We start from the raw sequence: 10,032 nt of genomic DNA, 5'->3' as shown, positions 1-10,032 counted from the left end.
TAAGAGGATTTTGCATTGTCAAAAGAAATGTCAGCCTTGCTGGTATCCCAAGCTGCAGAGGGCTTATCGGCTTTGGCAGTCCAGGAACCGGAAGCGTTACTGCTATCGAAACAAACATCGGCATTGCTCGGGTTCCATTGCGGTTCAGCTGGCTTATTAGAAATAGGCTTGGTAATATTGCTGCTGTCAAAAAAAATATCGGCGTTATCCGGGTTCCACTGGTTGTTGGGCTTTTCCGGTTTGTCTGCAGCGATTACTGACAAGACCACCTTAATGGTCACGCAATCGTTCTTATCAGATGATGCAACGGTGACAGAATCGATCTCCTTTGGGATGTTGGGTTTGTGAATGTTGTCAGCATAATCAAACTCCAGATCCGAATAATCCGGGTTGGTCCAGATCTCAGTGCGCATGATTTCTGCTGAGGTGCCAGAGAGCAAGCAGAGGTGCAGCGCCAGGGTGCCCGAGCCGTTCGGGTACACCTGGATCTCCCAGTCGTAGTCGCCGACAGTGAAGACACCATACTTGATGTAGCTGGGTTTACTGGTACTGCCCTGCTGCTGCTGGAATGCTGCCTTTCTGGGTACATAGAGCATGCATGATCCTTCAATTACACCCATAATGTATATGAAGTTGAACAGGTAATGTAATCTTATCCAGAGAGGAATTCACAACTTGATTGTAATTTGCAAGGCTACCCTACCTTGTGTTATATATCTAGAGAGGGCACGAGGATCACGTGTTCGCTCGTATTCACATATCTGTAAAAGATAAAATTTTCATTATATGATTATTTTTGACGAGAAATGCAGATTCTGTTAATCTGGACATCAAGGTGTAGGTTTTACAAAGTTTTGTTAAAAGAGAAAAGAAAGAAATTTAAAAAAAAAAAAAAAGGAAAAGAGGAAAAAAAAAGCAAGAAACAAAGAATAAAAAAAATGAAAGGAAAAAAAGAGCAAAATTAGTGATAGACAAAAAGTCAAATTAAGAACCAGACTTTACAAAAACAACACTCTTTCTTTGAAAATGGTAGATTCAAAATTAAGATAAGAGATTCTTTATAGACATCAAAAAAAAAATTGATATGTTTGATCTCTTCTTTACTTGTAAAAAAAATATTAAATATAGACATTCAGCGCTTCGGTTTGCTAACATATGTTCTATTGGAATCTGTATCCCTCAGGTACCTGAGATGCAATATATATAAATAGACGATTCATATTTATCTCCGTTAGACCAAACTCAATTTGATATCTATGAAAACTATAGGAGGTCTGTTTTAAAATTCGTGTCAGGTTAAAATAACAGTTCAGATTTACTAATTGCACCTCAGGTACATTAGGGTATCCGAATTCTGTTCCATTGCCTACTCATATATAATAATATGTATCTCATTTTGACTGTAAGATTTCTATATTTAGTTCTGTATTAAATGGTGTTTTTCTTTTTTTGGTTCCTACCAATTGTACATGATTTGCATTTTTTGGAAGTCAACGGTCAGAGAGGAGAAGCCAGTGCATTAGTGCAAGCAAAGCAAAGAAAAGGAAGCATTTTGAATCTTTGATGCTCAAGAAAAGCAAAGTGGAGATAGCGGTGCATAATCAATAACCATCCCAGCCCGGCCCGGCCGGCCCAGCCCATTCGTGAATTTAAATCGAAAACTATAGGAAGGAAACTCGATCTAGAGTACATGCGCAGTACCATTAAAACCAAATAACAAAAGGAATGAAACTCTATATTTAGTTGAAAGCTAAAGATATTAAAAACATACTGGCACGAAAATTGAAAAAAGTAAAATGTAAATTCAACAACAAATTTCAAGAAATGAAAAATGAAACTTATTAATCTGCTTTCTCCACAAGCTCCTTAAAGACAGCAGGATAGCTTTGCTTCAGTTTCTCAAATCCATCTGTCAATGGAAGTGCCAAGTAATTCTCTTTCTTCACTGCAAATTCCATGCAAGTGTCTCTCAGTTGACGGCAATCGTGCTCTTCAGCTAAAGCCAACGTAGTCGCCACCGTCTCCATGGTTAAATATTCATTTTCACAGAGCTTGTTTTCACATATCATCTTCAACCTATCCACCTTATATCGAGCAGCACCTGCTAGTAACCGTTGAGTTGAAATTATGGAAGCGCTCTTGTCACTGCTGCCAGCTATGGCCTCAGCTGACTCTGACACATAATCCGGAAGCAAATCCGTATAGATGAAATGAAGCAAAGTCTGGAAAGTGGCAGCATCGATGCCTTCCACAACAACACGACCGACAGCTGCCTTTTCACTTTTGGTACCAAATAGTTCTTGTTTGAAAACAGGGGAACGAGCCGCTAGCACACATTTGTGTGCAGCGAAAGTTCTTCCACCGACGGCAAGATTGACGTCGGCACCTTCCCCGCTCTCTAATAGCTGGCTGAAATGCACAGCTAAGTTTGAAGATGGTATGGAAGGAGGCTTCGGTACGGTTGCAACAGGAGTTGCGGAACTATCCATGCAAACCCAGATGATGCACCGAAATGTCAAGCAATCGTCCGAGAGGTACTTGGAGGAAGAGAGGTCGGATTTTTTCATGAAGTACGGAACCCCTTGGATTGGATTGTCCACGTCAAAAGTTTGCAACAATGTACTGGAATTTGCGGTGCACGAAGACTGGTCCAACACATAATTACCCTTGTCCCGTGTTCTCAGGCCAAAGCTCAGAATAGCCGACACCTTCTTGTTTGGAGGATTTAAGAGCTTTACGTAGAGGGAAACATAACCGGTAGTGTAGCTATGCCGACCGTTAGGGAAGAATTGGATGACCCAATTGTGGCCGCCTACATGGAGGGGGCTCGATCTGATGTACTTGCCTGTGCCGAGGCCTTTGATGGTAGAGTAGCCAACAATGTCGAAGATATGTGACCCGCATACGAAGTCGCTTGCATCATTGGATTCAGCCATGGATATGTACAATGTTAAGGTAGTTGTTAATAAGGTGCTATACACAAGCTGTGATCAAGGAGGGAGAACAGCTAGCATTTAAAAAGTTGAACTCTACCATCGTGCATTTAATTGGCAATCTCAAGTCAAAATTATTAGCTGGTTCTTCCCTAACAAGGCCTTCCTGTGTAGATTAATCTAGAATGATATGAAACTGATTTTCTTATAAATTATATCATATTTTAATTCCCTCCTTTGTGTTTTGCCTTTCCTTTGACAGGGGCAATATACCCACATGCCCAGCTTATGTATTGCTGGTAAAAGTTGGTTAGGTATAGTGCAATGCACATCATTTGATTTTTAATTTAGTCAAATTGAAGATGTGTGCTACTTTTTATATATATTATCCATCCATCAATTATTAAGCAGCAGCACAATTCGGATTGAAGAGTGGGTGGCAACTCACATTAGGAGAACTTCATTAATATTTAAGCCTCAGTAGCATTGAAAAACTGCTTTAATTATTAATTTAATAAAACGCCGGCATGCTTTTCTTGTTAACATTAGTTTTTTCCATTACAGAAAATATAAATTATGAGGAATATGGGGACTAATATAAAAGAAAAGTCTATTAGACCAGAATAAGGATATCATAACTGAGAGGGTTGGGTTTAGGTTTATATGCTAGCTGGCAGGGGCGGATCCACACACAGCCAGAGGGGAGCAGCTGCCCCTCTTTGAATTTTGAAATTCAGTGAAAAAATACCGATCCGGTATCACTCTGCTCCTTGAAAATTATTTTACCCTTTTTTGGAATTGGAAAGCTTGCCAGTCCAGTCCAAAAACACCGCTAATGAGAAACTTTGTTGTTTTTATAGCAATTTACAAGTCCGGACCAACTTTGTTGTTTTTTAATATGTAAAATGATATTATTTTTTTTTTATTGTAAGAGTATCTTATTTTTATTGTTTCTTATTGTATTGATTGTTTTTTATCTAGTAGCCGATTAGTTAATGAGTTTGAACTTGATAAGTTAGTAGCTGCATGCTGTTAAATGCCTAAATTTGTGTTTTGAGTATCATTATTTTATCAGTGCATTCTCATTGTTAGCAATTAAGTACAAACTATTGATCTATGCAGGTTACATATGGTGGCGAAATCAAAACCAATGCATCAATGAGCAAATACAGAACAGAGTTTATCTTTTGTTGAGTTCAAGCATATAGAGAAAATTAAGCTGTATTTGTGGAAAAAAAATGCTTTACTGTTGTGTAGCTTTGGTGCATATATTTATAAAGAGAAGCCTAATATTGTGCAACTTTGAAGAATGTTTTTAATAGAATTTTGATAATTCAGAGACAATGATAAAATACTCTTGTAATTCTTTATGTATGCAAGTGTTGTCATAATGTGATAACTTTTTTTTTTGAAAGTTTGTGACTTTAAATGTCAACTAACAATTTCATTGATAAAAAACGTAATTACAAGAGTCAAATGACTCTAATTTATAAATTTAAACACTTTTATTCTCAATAATTTATCTAAATTACTTTCACCATCTAATCATACTTATTTACACTCTTAAACACTCTAATACATCGTTCTCTAACTCTCTCCACGATTTGATTTGATTTGTTTTCATCTGATAGCCATCGCACTCCGACGGTCCGATCTACTCACCGTGGCACTCCGACAGCTGGATCTACTCACTGCAGTGCTCCGACGACCGGATCTACTCACCACAGTACTCCGACGACTGGATCAACTCACCGCCTCACTCCGATTGTGATGGGTAGAAACTATACGCTCTAAGCTCTGACGATACCGTACTCTCGTCTCCGCTCAACTCCACTTGACTCGGCTCCCTCCTCTCTCTCTCATTCTCTTCTCCGCTTAAGGAGTTAGAGACGGGAAAGAGGAGTGCACTAGTGTGTCGGATTGAGATCTAGAAGAAAATGAGAGAAAAAGGTGTAGAGAAAGGAGGGGCTAGGTCTCCCTTTTTTTCTTCTAGACGAAAGATAGCTTTCAAGGTGTTTATGTGATAACTTTTCATTGTGCTTAATTTGTGTTTGATGCATTTTTCTTTTCCATTCTATTGTTTGAATCATGTATGGGTGAAAGACAAAGAAAAGACTATTGAATTCTTTCAATAAAACTTTTTTTTTTCTAATACTGAATTTATTAAAAACATTAATATGCACTATAAAATATAAATGCATCTTAAAAATACTTATGAATAATATTTATTAGTTATTTTGAACATTAATATGCACGGTAAGAAGTAAGAAAATGCAATGAAAATAAATTTGAACTTCATCTCCAATAGTATGCACTGAGTCTAGGGTGGCAAAAAAATTCGTAGCTCGTGGCTTAATCGTGACTCGTATCTGACTCGCTCGTTAACAGCTTATTTGTTATTGAACCGAGCTGTTAACAAGTCAGCTTGCCACTAGCTCAATTCAGAATTAACGAGTTCAAGCCGGGGCTTAGCTTGCTCGCCAGCTCGCCAACTAGCTCGGCTAGGCATCAATTTGTGAATTGTGAATTTGTAACAATTTGTGTGCATTTTATACTGGCCAATTCGGTCCAAAAGTTTATAGAATTTATTTGCTTCTTAAAACAAGATCCAACCAGGCCCAATGAGCCAGTCTGTTAGCTCGTGAACTAGCTCGGTCCAGCTCGTGACGATTTTAAACTGAGATTTCAACTCGAACCCCAAAAAACAATTTGCTCATGACTCAGATGAACTAACTCATAACGAGTTCAAACTGGACCCAGCTCATGAAGATCGAGCCAGCTCATTACCACCTCTAACTTGAGTCACTGGTGAAACTTTGATGCACTGTTAAAATAGAATACCACGGTTTTTGAAAATTGTTGTACAGTGTTTCTTATTTTGATTATAACGCTCTCATACTATGTCCGTTTTGGACGTTCTACGTATGGATGAAAAGTAAAAAAAAAAAAGATCTATAACTTTTTCTCTCTGAAAAAAAATTTGTGATTATAAACCTAATTTCATTAATTTCCAAACTTGAGATATATAGAGAATACATATTACATAGAGTTTCCTAACTATTTTCTAATTACTCTTTTACTAAAATATCATTGATACAATCTTAATTTTCAACATAGAAAAACTTAATTTGAAACAAATCATGTTAAAAAACATAGTAAAACGTGATACTTAATTTAGACTACTATATTTTGAAAACTAAATCTAACAATCACTTTCCAAAATAACAAATCAAATACTTCCTAAAAATATTTATATGTCCATTTTGAATTTTCTATTATGGCCAAAATATATCTATGCATATATTTTTTTATAGAACTGAATCATCAGTTCGATTTCTTCCATGGAATCAAAAAATTAAAAAGCTCTATCCATTTTTTATAATCTTTTTATAGAATTTCTAAATATAAAAAATTTCGCTGGCCGACTGTCTCTGTAGTCTGTATTGTGACATCGTAGCTTATTATGTGGTCATAACGAATCATATGATATGATCCATGGATAGTGCGGGTTGATATATTGATTTTTTTTTTTCTATTCATAATAACTTAATAAGGTGAACGTAATACTTAAAACAAAATCAATTTTCTCCTCATATGTATATATAGACTATCTCTGCCTTTGTCCTTTTTCGGGAAAATTGTTCAGTTTGGATTGAATGTTATTTGCAGTAATTTTAACCGAAATTTTTATTTATACCATATTCAAACAAAAAGAAAAAAAAATGATTTGTGGAAATTTTAAAAAACACTCATTCTTGGAAAAGCGCAGATTGATTTGGAGCCCCTAAAATCCAAAAATCTACGTGCTATTAAATATATTTAAGTTTTTCAGGAGCCTCCAAACTATTTGAAGGTCCGCAAGAATGGAGCCGCAAAATCATTCTGTGGTCTGAGTGTTTTTGAAAATCTCTAGAATTCGGAGTGTTGTGATTTTTTTTAATATGGTATAAATAAAAATTGCGGTAATTTTAATCTATGAATATTTTATAATTCAAGTTCTGCATTTGATACGATAACTTAAACTTTTAAAATCATGAATTGCACCAATGAAATTGGTTCTGATGTAGACTTTGTGAGTTCTATGTTATGAATATATCTCTTCTTCTTTTTTATATGTTACGTGTTATATATTTTATTTTATTTTTATTAACAAGGGAATTTAGATTGAATTTAGGAAGAAGGGCGCTAATTTTGCAGGAATCTTACAGATGGGTGATTAGTTTTTATAATTAAATATTTTTTATATTTGTTGTTTGTGGTGGGCTACGGTGAGTTGCGAAGTAAAACGACTATTTTATTTCACGCTCATATTTTGGGATTTTAAAGTTTAAAACATCGATCTGAACCGTTCATCTTGTTCTCCATATTGAAATGTGCTTGGAGACCAAATTATATATTTTTTGGAATTTTTTTACTATTTATTAAGCAATTTTGAAAGTCGTTGATCTGATGGTCCAGAAAATTTTACTGTTTTTTACTGTTTACAGCGAAACAACAATTTTAAAAAATGCTTAATAAATAGTAAAAAAATTCCAGAAAATGTAAAATTTGGTCTCCAAGCACATTCCAATATGAATTAAACATCTAACAGTTCGGATCGGTCGTTTGGACTTTCAAAATAAAAATACGGCATGAAGTAGAAACGTGTTTTACTTCGCAACTCACCGTAGCCCATCTCTTGTTGTTTCTACTTAATGAAAACGTTTATTTTTTATGTCATATTTAAAAAAATTGATATTCTGCATTTTATTATGAACTTTAACAGACACACACAAAAAAAATTATTTCTATATTATTTATTTTTTCTAAGTAAAAGTTGGAGACCAAATTAGCCATTTAATATCCTTAAAAGATTACTTTATTCAGATTTCGAAAAAATGGTTTTCTTTTATGTTATCTAATTAGAACAACTTTTGAAGCAAATCTAATAATCAATTAACTATTCAAAAATTGTTCATATACTAGTTGAAAAAACTACGGCCATTTTTATTAATATCCTTAAAAAAAATTAATTTTAAAAATACTCCCACATTAAATTTCTTTTTAAAAATGCCCCAACCGCCAGGCCCACGGGCGACCCAAAACAAAAGCGGACCGCCCGTGCCACTGACGGGTCACTTTAACTAGCGGGGCGCCCGTGGCACGGGCGGTTCACTGTTCACATTTTTTTTTTTTTTTTAGTATTTTGATTTGAATAATTTTGTAAAAAAAAAAAAGTTTTCTTATTTATAGTGTATGCCAAAAAATAAAATATTTGATATAAGTGATGTCGTAAATTTTTATAACTTTGATTTTTATTTTTTTGGTGAACTTTGATTTTATTTGTCAGTTGAATATCACAAGTCTAAATATAACACTAATTAAGGACTTGACCTTTATTCTGGTTTTTATAATATATGTATAATATACATATACACATATACACATATAAACATATACACATATAAACATACTAGTATCATACCCGTGCGTTGCAACGGGGACATACTATAAGAAACAAATATATCAATGAAAATAATAATTATCTAAAAATTAAAACACGTGTTAATAGAAAATTTATATGATTATGTATTTTTAATTAACTTTAATCGTGATCTCTGATAACAATTTGATGATGTGATGATTCTTTATTTTTAAGTACCAATGATATCAAATAATAGCTCGATTCGAATCTAATATCAAATATCATACAACAATTCAATATCAACATATAATATGATATCAAATAATAGCTCGATTCGAATATAATATCAAATATCATACAACAATTCAATATCAACATATAATATGATATAAAAAAACATAAATAAAAAATGTTATCGTTTGTATGTATAGGATGTATACACACACACACACACACACACACACACATATTATAAGAAAAATATATATTCACACACATGTTCCAATTTATATTCTTCTTTGTTTCCAATTTAGAATACACACACACACACACTGATATATTATATATTGGAAATATATTCTAAATTGCCCACACCAATATGTATAGAAACAAAAAAAAAGAAAAATAAGGAAATAAAAAAAAATGATTTCCATTGTGATTCGTATAGAAACGAAGAAGTAAGGAAACAATAAATAAAAAAATAGAAGGTGGAGTCTTTTCAATTGAAGAGGAAAAAAAATAGAAATAAAGGAATAAGGAAACAAATAAATATATAACTATATTTCAAAATTTGTTCATTTTAAATTGTAACGTATCGTGTGGCAGCACATGTGGTGGGTATGTTTTTAACTAAATTTAGACTTCTATACATAAAAGAGATGCATTTAATCAAAAGAAGACAAATTATGTAATTGGAGAGATGAGATCAAATCCGAAGTTTCATCTCTCAATCGTAGCCGTTGGCGGATCGGACACCCAACGTGCATAATAATAGAATGGAGATACACATATACACATATATACAATTTTTTTTTATAAACTCATTTATTTATAATATATACGGCGTGAAGTAGAATTCACAAACCAAGCATTTGAATACTAAGTTATTCAAACTCACAAAATTATTCAAATCAAAATACTAAGATCTAAAAAAAAAAAAAAAAATTTGTGAACAGTGAACCGCCCGTGCAACGGGCGCCCCACTAGTTAAAGTGACCCGCCAGTGGCACAGGCAGTCCGCTTTTGTTTTGGGCCGCCCGTGGACTTGGTGGTTGGGGCATTTTTAAAAAGAAATTTAATGTAAGGGTATTTTTAAAATTAATTTTTTTAAGGATATTAATAAAAATGGCCGAAAAAACTGTATTATATGTTTCATTAATTATTTATTCATGAGACCTACCAAAATCAAAATATGTTTCTTCAAACTCAACCCAGCTCGTTACCACCCCTAACTTAGTCACTGATGAAACTATGATGCACTTAAAATCTTCAAAAAAAAACTCCACTTTAAAATATTGAATAATTGAAAGGAAAATACAAGAATCTTCTCAAACATAACTCAAATCTGTCCAAGTAAAATAAATTCATACACATGTAGTCGCAGCGAACGCATGAATTAGCGCATACGTGGAAACATCTGAGCCATAAACCAATCCTGTAATATTCTCCCTATTTGTTCCTTTCAAACAATTTCCA

General features: G+C 33.9%; 1 pseudogene; it reads right to left on the bottom strand.

The window, feature by feature from the left end:
• Nucleotides 1-1,841: 1,841 nt before the first annotated feature.
• On the bottom strand, nt 1,842-2,936 carry LOC144559957 (BTB/POZ and MATH domain-containing protein 2 pseudogene; annotated as a pseudogene).
• Between the last annotated feature and the right edge of the window lie 7,096 nt (nt 2,937-10,032).

Source organism: Carex rostrata, chromosome 9 (assembly GCF_964058835.1).
Source record: "Carex rostrata chromosome 9, lpCarRost1.2, whole genome shotgun sequence".
Lineage (NCBI taxonomy): Eukaryota > Viridiplantae > Streptophyta > Magnoliopsida > Poales > Cyperaceae > Carex > Carex rostrata.
This window is presented reverse-complemented; position numbering and strand designations above follow the sequence as displayed.